General features: G+C 50.7%; 1 protein-coding gene across 3 annotated transcripts in view; it reads left to right on the top strand.

Moving 5' to 3' along the window:
• The first annotated feature begins 780 nt into the window (after positions 1-780).
• CD82 (CD82 molecule) overlaps positions 781-10,489 on the top strand; it is a 39,406-nt gene continuing 29,697 nt past the window's right edge. Inside the window, exon 1 of one of the 3 annotated variants that reach the window (XM_040068350.2) lies at positions 781-1,047. The gene's annotated coding sequence lies outside the window, so the exon portion shown is untranslated. Of the gene's footprint in view, positions 1,048-1,157; positions 1,329-1,538; positions 1,627-10,489 lie in introns of those variants that run through there. The other 2 variants (XM_040068349.2, XM_040068348.2) reach the window with 2 other exon arrangements.

Genomic DNA, 10,489 nt, shown 5'->3' with positions numbered 1-10,489 from the left:
TGACACCTGCTCCCCGTGTGCAGCCTCCTCCCATGGCCCCTCCTGCCTCACGCTAGCCATGCGTGAAGGAGGACTTGATATGTGGCTTGACTTTGCCCATTGCATAAACACGTGCTTACCCAGATAAAAAATATGTCCACAGGATAAAATACAGGCTAGAGGGAAGGCTGCTGAGTGCCACTGCTGAGAAAGGGAAGAAGGATGTGTTTAATCCTGGTACCAGAGGAAATGATTGAGAGCTGCAGGGAAAGGTTTGGTCTGGATGGGGCTCTAAGTACCAGACTGAAAGTCAAGTAAACACAATGAATAAAGCACAGACCAGAAAAGAACTTTTAATTTTTTTTTTTTTTTTTCTTCAAAGCCTGGTGGCGTGGCAAGGAATCAGCCTTCAGACACAGGAAGATGATCAAGAGATATCTTGTTAGGAGAGAGTAAAGTGGCCATTGTACACCTGTCTTGGTACAAAAGCCAAAATGGTTTTGTACCTCAGAAATGAAGACCGGGACCTTGAGCTGCGTGAGTTGGCTGGTCCTCCTCCTGCCAGGACGGCAGAATACACGAAAGTGAGGAATGTGGCTCCTCAGAAGGGTGAGGGACCTCCTGATCTTCCTTCATTTTAGGATTGGCTTGATGGTTTAGTTTCAATATCCCTGAAACGAGGACTTACAGAGGATCACGTTGTTACTGTTAGATAGCCTTATCACTTTTATTTTTATTTGCGTTCTGCCAGTAGAGAAGAAGCAGAATCCCATTGGGCTAATTTTGCCACGTGCCAAGAACAAAGAGCTGGTGGTTCGAGCTTGCTGCCTGCTGCGCAGAGCGGATACACTACACAAAACAGAGAAGCCCATGGAAACAATGCAGTGGCACTGGTCAGCAGAGCAAACAGCAGCCACAGCATGCGAGCACCTCACCATCTTCACAGTGCTGGAGGCACTGGGGCAAACAAGAGCTTAACGGGGTTTGAAGGGGGAACAATTGTGCAGCCCGGGTGATGTTTACAGGATTCACTGGGGCAGCGAATCTGCCCACTGGAAAAATCTTTCGGTGGGTCATCAGGCTTGCTTTCACCGGGCAGGGAGCCACAGCGGGCGTCTCGCAGCACCGGACAAGCTCCGAGACGGGGGTTTAAGGGGTGTTTGTGTGTGTGCGCGCTTGTTGCACCTACTTGACGGGCCAGACAGGGGGCTCGCGGGAGGAGACGGGCTCACGGCAAGTGCAGCGAGCAGGGCAAAGGGCCTCAGCGCATTGCCTGGCCACCTGCCCGAGCGGAGCGGGGCGAATTAGTCCCAGGTGCAGAGCAGGAGGCAGGGGCCGAGGCCTCGCAGGTGGGCAGTGGAAAACCCGTGACTCTGTGAGGAGCGAGCAGCAGGGGCTCGGAGCGGGCAGCGCCGGGCGCTGCGCGGAGCCCCGGACGGCCGCAGCAGCCCACGACGGCGGGCACGGCGGGGCCCGGGCGAGCCGCCGGCTCCGCGCAGCGCCCGGCGGGGGCCGGGCAGGGCCGGGGGCGGCGACCCGCCCCGGGGCCGGCCGAGCGCAGCCGCCGGCTCCGCCCCGGGGGCCACATCGGCGGAGGGGGCAGCGCTCCGCCGAGCTCAGCCGTGCCCAGCCCGCCGAGCGGAGCAGGTAGGCGCGCTGCGGCCGCCCGCCCCAGAGGGGCCGGGGAGCGGGGCGGCTCGGGCCGGGGAGGCGCGGGCCGGGGCTCCCTCCACCGCGCCCGGACACCCCGCTCCCCTCGAGCCGGGGGTCCCGGCGCGGCGGGACAGGGGCCGTGCCCGGCGGGGACTTCCCGGGGGTTTTCTGCGGGGGTTTCTGGTGGCCGGTTCGGCAGCCCCGGAGAGCCCCCGCGCCGCTCCCGGAGGGGTGGTGCGGGGCCGGGGCAGCCTCTCGGGGCCGGTCCCCGCTGCTGGGCGCTCCCAGGCGCTCCCCTCCACGCTCGAATCGGGGGCTGGGCTGTGATCCCCTGGCGCGGCTGGCGTGGGACCTGAGGGAGACCGTGGCCAGGCGCGGCGGACGCGGTGTCCGCAGGAGCGGGTCCTGCTGGCCCGGCGGGTTGCCGCTGTGCGGGGACACCGGCCGAGCGCCTCTGCTGCCTGCTGATGAGACTGGGCATACAGCTGGCTTCAGTCGGCTCTGTCTTGATTGATTTCCAAGATGTGGACTAGATGCTTCTGTAGCGATCTTACCCTGTTACGACTACAGAAATCCTGTGCTGGCTCAGCCTGCTGTGTCCCTTTCCCTCCTTTCCTTTTTAAAATCCATGTGAGGAGTTCAGAGCAGTGCTTGCAGTTCAACAGCTGGGTAGATGTTGTAAATGCAAATTGCATTTGCAGTGTTGCTGGTAACAAATCTGTTGATAAGGGGAAAGCGGCTTGTTGCACTCTAGGCATGCTGATTCTGCCCAGAGCATTAAAGCTCTGTTGTGTATGCTTTCATGTAAAATGGGCTGTTTGGTGCAGAGGAATAACAAACCAAAAACCCAAACCAACCCATCCTGAAATCTAAACATTGGATTCAGTAAATTGTAAAGCTAGTTTAGGATAAAGTGTTCCTACGTCTCGGACAAGCTCTAGCACATTGCGTCTTGAAACTTACTAGCTGTGCAAGGGAGGGACAATGTCTTATTGCAGTGCTCTTAGAGGTAGTGGCTGCAGAGAAAAGCCGTTCTTGGCGATATTTGAGGTGCTCTCGAGGGTAGAAGTTCACAGGAATGTAACACATCCCACCACTTGTGAGGCCTCTGGGTTGTTAGCTTCTGACAACACCCATGTGCTTCTGTGCAAGCGAGGGTGAACAGCTGGAGAACGCTGTCTTGAAATCTGCCATCAGTGATACTTCCTCTCCGTTTTTTTTTTTTTTTTTCTTTCTCAGACATCTTGGGCTTAAGAAAAATCCCCTTCAAAGCCTAAGATGTGAACCTGCTGCTGTGAAGCTTGCTCACTGCATGAGAACCTTCAAGCAGAAGCCTTGGGATAATTTTGGCGGACCTCAAGGTCGAAATGTAGGAACGCTGATCTGAAAATCTAGATGGAGGTGTCTAGTGAGAGGAGCAGTCTCAGTAGTGTGCTGATGTCAAGCATATGATAGACTGTAAAAATGACAAATTTCTCAGCCCTTACTAAATACTTCATGAGCATTAAATGGGAGGAAAGTGTTAATGAGGTAGACGGGCACCGGGTGGTACAGTCGGTGACCTGTTCTGCAGTGTCACCGCACTGCCAGTGTTCCATAGCAGACCCTCTTGCAACCATGAGGTAGTTTTTAACATTTACATTTGTTTTTGATCCCTTGGCTGGAGCAGGAACTCTTAGACCTGCAGTTGTGCTTCTTTACCAAAAAAAAAAAAAAAAAAAAATCCATGTGTGCTTGCTCGTGCTGGGCAGCCCACACAGGTGGGAAGAACCTTTGCCAACTGCTCTGCAAGCCTATTTGGAGTGGCTCAGGGGAGTGAGTAGCCTCTCCTCACTCCTAACATTTTGTCATTTAACACCCCTTTCAGAGAAGAATCTTGCTGCCATAATATCTTTGCTTGGTGTAGCCTCTTTGGACTTAAACCCCTCTTTGGCTGGATTTCTCCATCCTTGTCAAGGGCTCTGGGGATCGCTGAGATGACATTCCCATCCTTGTGCTGCAGGGCTGGGTGAAGTCTTGCAGTGTTTGTTCAGCTTCATACCTGTGTGTGACAGAAATAGAGCAAGATGCGAGCTGAGTGCCTGGAGAAAGCCCTCCCTGTGGGCAATCTCTGTCCTGCTGCATGGAAGCTCCTCCCCTAAGAGGATTTAGCGGCTTTAATGATGTGGCTCATCTGGACTCTCCTCGTTACTGTTATTGTCTCTATTTTAGTTCTTGGGTGACGGGCAGGTGTAGTGTGACCTACAACTGTAAGCTGGTGCAGGAAACGCTCTAACGAGGCCTTCCCACAGCTCCGTGGAGGTTTTCTTGTCCCTGCCACTCAAACCACTCCGCTTCAAGCCCTTGGAAGTGCAAGGGGGTGTTTCACATGAAATTTCTCATCTAGCTGTAACCAAGGAAAGGTTTTGTCACTCTTCTGTTTCTCCGTGTCTTGGTCTCACAGCTGTAAGGCAGGAAGGGTCTACTCAGGACTGCAGGTGTTCATCCAGTAGATGTTTAAGTCAGAGGGATGCAGGTGGGAGTTCTGCAGGCCTCTGGTAACCACAGGCCCCAGGGTACTTTTCAAACCATGGCTGTGGTTCTTGGTGCCTGCTGGCATTGCTACAGCAGGAAGCACACAGCACAGGCAAAAGGCATTGCCACAAAGACCCTTGGGCACTGATGGGATAGGGTCTGTTATGGGGATGTCAGGGGGATGCTGGGATGTGGATCATGCCCCATGCTATCTGAAGCAGTAATTATTGCTCCACTTTAATTGTGCCTGTGGCATGGCAGCCACTTTTTTCCTGGTCTGGTTTCCCTTAGCTGTTGAGTGGGAGGTGCTGGAGGGTGTGGGTGTATCAGGACTCAGTCTCTGAGTACTTTGGAAAGCTGGAGGAGGTAGCAGTGTTTCCACCAGTGGGCCTGTGTAACGAGGGGTGATTGGAGCCACAGCCTTCTTGCACTTACTCCTCAGTTTCCATTGTGGAAAAACTTATGTGCACCAAAAAACTAACTTGTTGCTGCCAGGAATTATGGCATTCACCCTGGAGTGCCTTAACTTCACCTCTCAAAATAGGAGCATGACATCTGTATTCCCTTCTTCTCCTTCCCTGCCTTCATTTGTCTCTGAACATGCATCGTGCCAACCAGAGATCTGGAGTCCTTTGTGCAGCAAAGGAGTGGCTGGGCCCAGTAGCCTGCCCACCACCATGTGGTTGTCAGCTTTAATGGGCAAAGAAATGAACTGTGTCCTTGCGCTTATGCATCTGTTGGAGGAATGTGGGATTGGAGCTTTCCACAGGCAACAGATTAATGACATACGTGTGAAGGGATGGCTGAGTGAGCCACCTTTCCTTTAGCAACTGTGTAATGAGATGCAGTCATTACCTAACCACTTCTGTCTCTTTTTGGCTCTTCTGTATTCTTAGAGGGAATGAAATGGAGGAAAGGCTAAAAATTACAGGCTCTCTTGGCATGGTAAAAGGAATAATACAGGAGGCTCAGTCAGCGCCAGCAGTTCCTTGACGGCTGGTTGGCGGTGGCAGAGCCTGTCTGCTGAAAGCTCTCTGGGCTATCAGGGCTTGGAAACACTGAAGCAGTTAATGGCTGACTTCAGACTAGATGGGGTGATAAGTGAAGCAAAGAAACTGCGTAGTGGAGATTGCTTAAATCACTTCTTGTGTGTATTGTCAGATTCAGAGCTAGCTAATTTTCTGGAAGAAGGATGAGGTGTTACTGTGAGCGGCTCTGCGGAAGGGGCTGCCTGGCTGATCGCAGAAGAAAAAGGGAAGAAAACAGTAGCCTGTGAGGATGGGAACAGGGATTGGAAACTGCCGACTCTGAACCCAAGCATGTGTCTTTTTGAACACCACAGAGCCAGGGGAGCTGGGTGGCTTGTGGCTCATCCAAAGCAGATACAGGGGAGAAAGGGAAGGAGACTAAGCTGGGAACAGGCTTTGTCCTGTGGGAAGTTGTGCGTGCACAGGCTGTCTGGCTGACTGTTCTAGTTCTTTGTCTCCTTGGTGGAGCTTCAGAACTGGGCCATCACCTACTGGGACACGAAGTCAAACCAAAGTTCAGTGCATGTACTTAATTTCTGAAAGTTGCTGGTGTGGTATGTGCCCTGTCTGTCTTTAAGGAGCTGAGAAGGACCAGATGAAAAGCCTTGCACATACGTGAAGTACTGGTGGAATTTGTTAAGGATTCTGTTGGGCTGTTGACTAGCTGCTTTGCAGCACAGCCTTGAGGCAGGTGCATCACAAAAACGCTTTACCCTTTACTACAAAATTGCTACTGAGCTGTAAGCAGATTGCTGATCTCTTCCAGTATGATGATAATCCCATGGCCATGTGTACTGGAGAAATGCTGATCTGGGATGAACTGTATACATTAGGATATCCAGCAGCCTGAAGATTTAAAGTTATCTAATGGGGAGTTCCCTTTGTAGACAAAACAAGTCTGCTTCAATCTTTCATCAGCAAGGAACAGAACAGATGAGCTGTCAGAGCTGCAGCCATGCACCTTGAGCTGAGCTCGTCTTCCCACAGCTGGAGTTGGGAACTGCCCTTGGTCCCTCCTGCTCCGCCATCTATTGCCAAGGAGGTAGTTTGGGAAAGGAATTATCTTAGAAGGGTTTGCACAGCAGGGACTGAATGTGCTGTAAAGTTGCTTTGCCCGTTGGGAATGAAGGAGGCTGTTTACCAGAGTTGTTCAGGAAAATGGTTTACAGTCACTGGATCTGACCATATTCTTCTCCAGCACCTTGCTTTGGTCACTGCCTCTGTGATCTGTGAGGTTTCTGTTCCCTTGCCAAAATGGGTTCAGGGGACAACAGGAATTTGATGCCCTCAGCTGCTGCCTCTACAGGAGAGGCTTCATGCAGCACCTTGTCTGTCTAGATTTGAAAGCATCCTGCTCCAGGATGCTGGTTTTGCTTAGGCTGCTGCACCAGACTGGCAGAGGTTTGAGTGAGCTGCCTCTGGAGTTTTGTGTGTTGCGTTGCTGTGGGGCCACCACAGCCTCTGGAGCTGTGTTGGTGCAGGGCTTCTGGAACAGCATGCAGGGCAGGTGTGGAAAGGGCATCTTGGTACTTGACTAGGACTTCAAGGGCTGCTACTGTCATCTCATAATATAAGAATATGGAAATCCTAAATGCCTGGAGCTGATATGTGTCCTGTGAGAGATGGGTAGCAGTTTTGTTGGGAATCAATTGCGGAGTCTAAATTGACTAGATCATCTCTACTACTGAGCACAAAATGCCTCAGTTCTCTAGTTAGACCTTTTCAGGGAAGTTTCTGTACCTTTTGTGGCATTTCCATTTCTAAGTGTTCTAGTAATAGAGGAAAAAGTTTGTGTTGGGAGTCTTATTCCTTTCCTACATGATTTTTTTCTAGTTTCTCCTTGGTCCTGCAAGTGGCTTACTTAACATTACTTGGAATATGTGTGGAAAGAAATTGAAAAGAAGTTCTGTATCCAGTGGTGGCAGTATCAAGGGATTTTTTTGGACTTTGGTTCTCAGAGCTACCATGCCTGCTTTCCAAAGTCACCATGCAGACAGCTCTGCTCCTTCCCTCTCTGCTTGCAATCAATTAATTTGTAGAGTACTCTTTGCATAAAAGGGTGCTTTTCTGGCTGGTGCGGTGACAGGACACGGGCTCTAGGCCTGCATTGGTTCTGGGGCATCTTTCTTGTGGTGCCATGGCACAAAGCGTCCTCTTGCCTGCTGTGGAACTGGTCATGTGTCTGTCGTGGATTGGAGTTGCTGGTGATGAGTCAGTCTTGAGTGGCTTTGCTGGAATGTCCTCAACTTCCCAGTGTGCTTCCTTGGCCTCTTGTCCCATTCTTCTGTGTCATGGAGGTAGGCTCCCTGTAAAACATAGAAGCAGAGCAGGACTTGGGTTAAGGAGGCAGACTGCTGACCTGCAAGTTAGCAAGGCTGTTTGCCCTTGCCTCTACTCCCTTGTATTTTGCACTGACCAAACAGAAATGGAACTATTCTGCAGCATCTATGCTGCACGCTCGAAGAAACTGGGGCGTAAAGGCAGGCAGGAGTTCTAATTATGTTCACATCTCAAGTCTTTTTGGGGAGAGACAACCAGACAAAACTCTGGCTGCCTGAATGTGCTTTCCCAGCAGCCCAAGAGGCTGCTGGACTCTTCTTTGCATTCAGGTCCCTTTCTAGTGCGGGCTTGCAGCTATGCACATGGAATAACTAAAGAGCTCTCCGAGTTGTGCAGTAGATCTGCCTTTTCCCCAAGGAAACTCTTTTAATTAGAGAAGACTTCTGCTCGGCAGCTGCTGTGTGGAACAGTGCTAGACCACAGCTGTGTGGAGAAGCCCTGGTGAGCAGTGTGAAACAAGGTGAGGGTGCAGCCCTTCCCTGCTTCCCATGGGGTTTGCTGCACTTCTCTGGGAAGGCTGCAGATACAAGAGAAGTTCCTGCAGGCTGGTGGTGTGGGGAGTGGAACCCTGTGTGATAGATCAGCCTTGCAAGGGAGCCCCAGCCCCTCCGTGGGACTTGCTGCAGGGGTGGCTGCCCCCCACGCACAGAGCTCAGCAGCTCCTTCGCCCCAGATCCTCCCAAGAGTGAGAATACCCTGTGGGAATGCAGCTAAGATGGTGGTGGTCCTGGCTGCTCCTGAGTGGTTGGAGGTGATGCCCACAGCTGCTGGTGCTTCTCCTGCCTGATGTGAGAGGACCTGAAATGTCAGAGTTTCCTCTCGCCCTTTCTCCCTGGGGGAGGTGTTGTGACTCACGGCTTCCTGGAATGAAACTGAGGTGACAAAAATGCAGTTGTCAAAACTTCATGGGAATTTTTTAATGTCAAAAACTGCATCAAACTGGCTTTTTCTTTGGCAGAAGAGACTATTTCAAGGAAGGGCTATTTTGAGGCATGGCAAGGTGCTTTAATTCCCAAGTCCAAGACCTCAAAGGCTTCTTTGATTTGATGCTGCAGTCCTGGTGGTGGCCTCAGAACCTGAGTGTTTCTGCATTCATTACCAGTGCATCAAGTTGCAGCTTTGGAGGCTGTTGTGGCAGTGATTTAGACTTGATCCTGTAGTAAAACACTAGGCTCCTGCTTTGTGTAGTTTTAGGCAGATAGGAAACCTCTTCCTATCCCAGCTGTCAGCCACTGGCAACACCCACAGGTGTGTATACAAGTAGATGGCTGTGCACCCGGAGCTGTCCCATGGGAACCTGAGCAGTTGCTCCTCGTTTGCCCAGAAGAGAGACAGCCTTTGCCACAGGGTGTTTGCTGTCAGGAAGAACAGCCTGTGCAGCCACGTGTGAGCTGAGCCAGGTCGGCAGCTGTGTTACTGTGGCGCTGTCTGATGGTTATTCCTGTGTCCAGGATCTCAGTGGAGAGCCCTGGTGCCCTGTGATGGGTGGTTCTCCTGCTGGCAGCCTCCCATCAGAGGCTTTGCTGGGCTCAGTTTCAAGCTGCTGCACTAACGAGGGGTGGCTGTGTATGTTGGGGGCAGAGGGAGCCATGTGTGACGACCACAACCTGCTCAGGTAACATGCATGAGACCCCTTGATTGGTGATTTTGGCTTAAAATTGTGGAGCTGATGTGAAGTAAAACTGGGTGAGCTGTGGGGAGAAAACAATGCAGTGGGATAGAGGCAAGTAAGAAGAAATTGTGTCTGAAATCCTATTAAAAAATAGTCTTAGCCTCAATCATGATTTACTGATTAAAGATGGAACAGCCTGCTTTTTTTTTCCCCCCTGAAATGGGAGCATTTATGTCTGCAGAGAGGCTCACTGGATTACTTGTAAATTAGTTATTCTGGATTCTTTCTTATTTTAAAGTAAATACCTCTGAACTACTCTTTTCCATCTTATTCTTCTAGCATTCTTCCATCAAACAGTCTCCTGAAATATTTATGCTCTAAATATAGAAAAGGAGACCTTTTCAGGAAAGAATAGGCCACCCAGCCTCTCTTGGTTCAGGTTCAGCTGAACCCGTTTTCCAGACCACTGTGCATAGGTCTGCAGACTCCAAGGAGGCCCTCTTTTTCCCAAAACAGACCCAGCTTTTCAAAGTCTTGCTGTCTTTTTTAACTGCCAAATTCCTAGGGAACCTATCCCATATGTCTGTTCTTCTTGGCTTGAAACAGTTCTGTCCAGAACCTATGCATGTATTGCTTTGAAGGATTGATTATTTTCTTTTTTTTTTGGGGATGGTGTTGGAGGCATGATCTTAACTGCAGGTGGCAGGTCCATCACTAATCAATATTCTTGTATTGCTCCAATTAACTCAGCTGGGATTACCTGCATGGTAATGTAACAATCATCATGGTAGCAAAATGCCTCTTTGTATGGCAGCCTGCCTTGGAGTTCAGGGCCATCTTCATAGAAGGGCAACAAAAGTTTTTGGGTATCACTTCCAGCTGGCTGAGTGTTTTCTAGAGGACCCCTTTGTTTTCCAGCCTTGTCTGCTGAGATTTCTTATTGCAGCATTTCACTTCCTAAAATGCTTATCCTGGGAACAAAGCAGCTTCACTGCAGCTTCTGTAACAGCTCATGCTGTGTTATTCTTGCTCCTGACAGCGTTGCTCTTTACTGCTGTACAATATTGCCTTCTTTTCCATTTTCTTTCTTCTGTTGGAGGAGAGGAGAGTATCCTCTTAGCATGAGGAGAGTGTTCTCTAAAGGTGAAAGGAAGAAATGCTAGACAATATTGCTGTTCATCAGAGACACTGTACAGCAGCCCCTGCTGGGACTGACTTTTCCAGAGCAAGGTTTGAAATAGCTTCTGAGTTGCATCCTCAGAGTGATCAGGGCAGCAAGGGGTTTGGCTATTTCGGCCAGGTGCTGCCAATTACAAATGTGAAACTATTCGTATTATTTACCGTGATGTTGGAGAGGGAAAAT

The sequence above is a fragment of the Hirundo rustica genome, chromosome 6 (genome assembly GCF_015227805.2).
Source record: "Hirundo rustica isolate bHirRus1 chromosome 6, bHirRus1.pri.v3, whole genome shotgun sequence".
In the NCBI taxonomy this organism is placed as follows: domain Eukaryota; kingdom Metazoa; phylum Chordata; class Aves; order Passeriformes; family Hirundinidae; genus Hirundo; species Hirundo rustica.
This window is presented reverse-complemented; position numbering and strand designations above follow the sequence as displayed.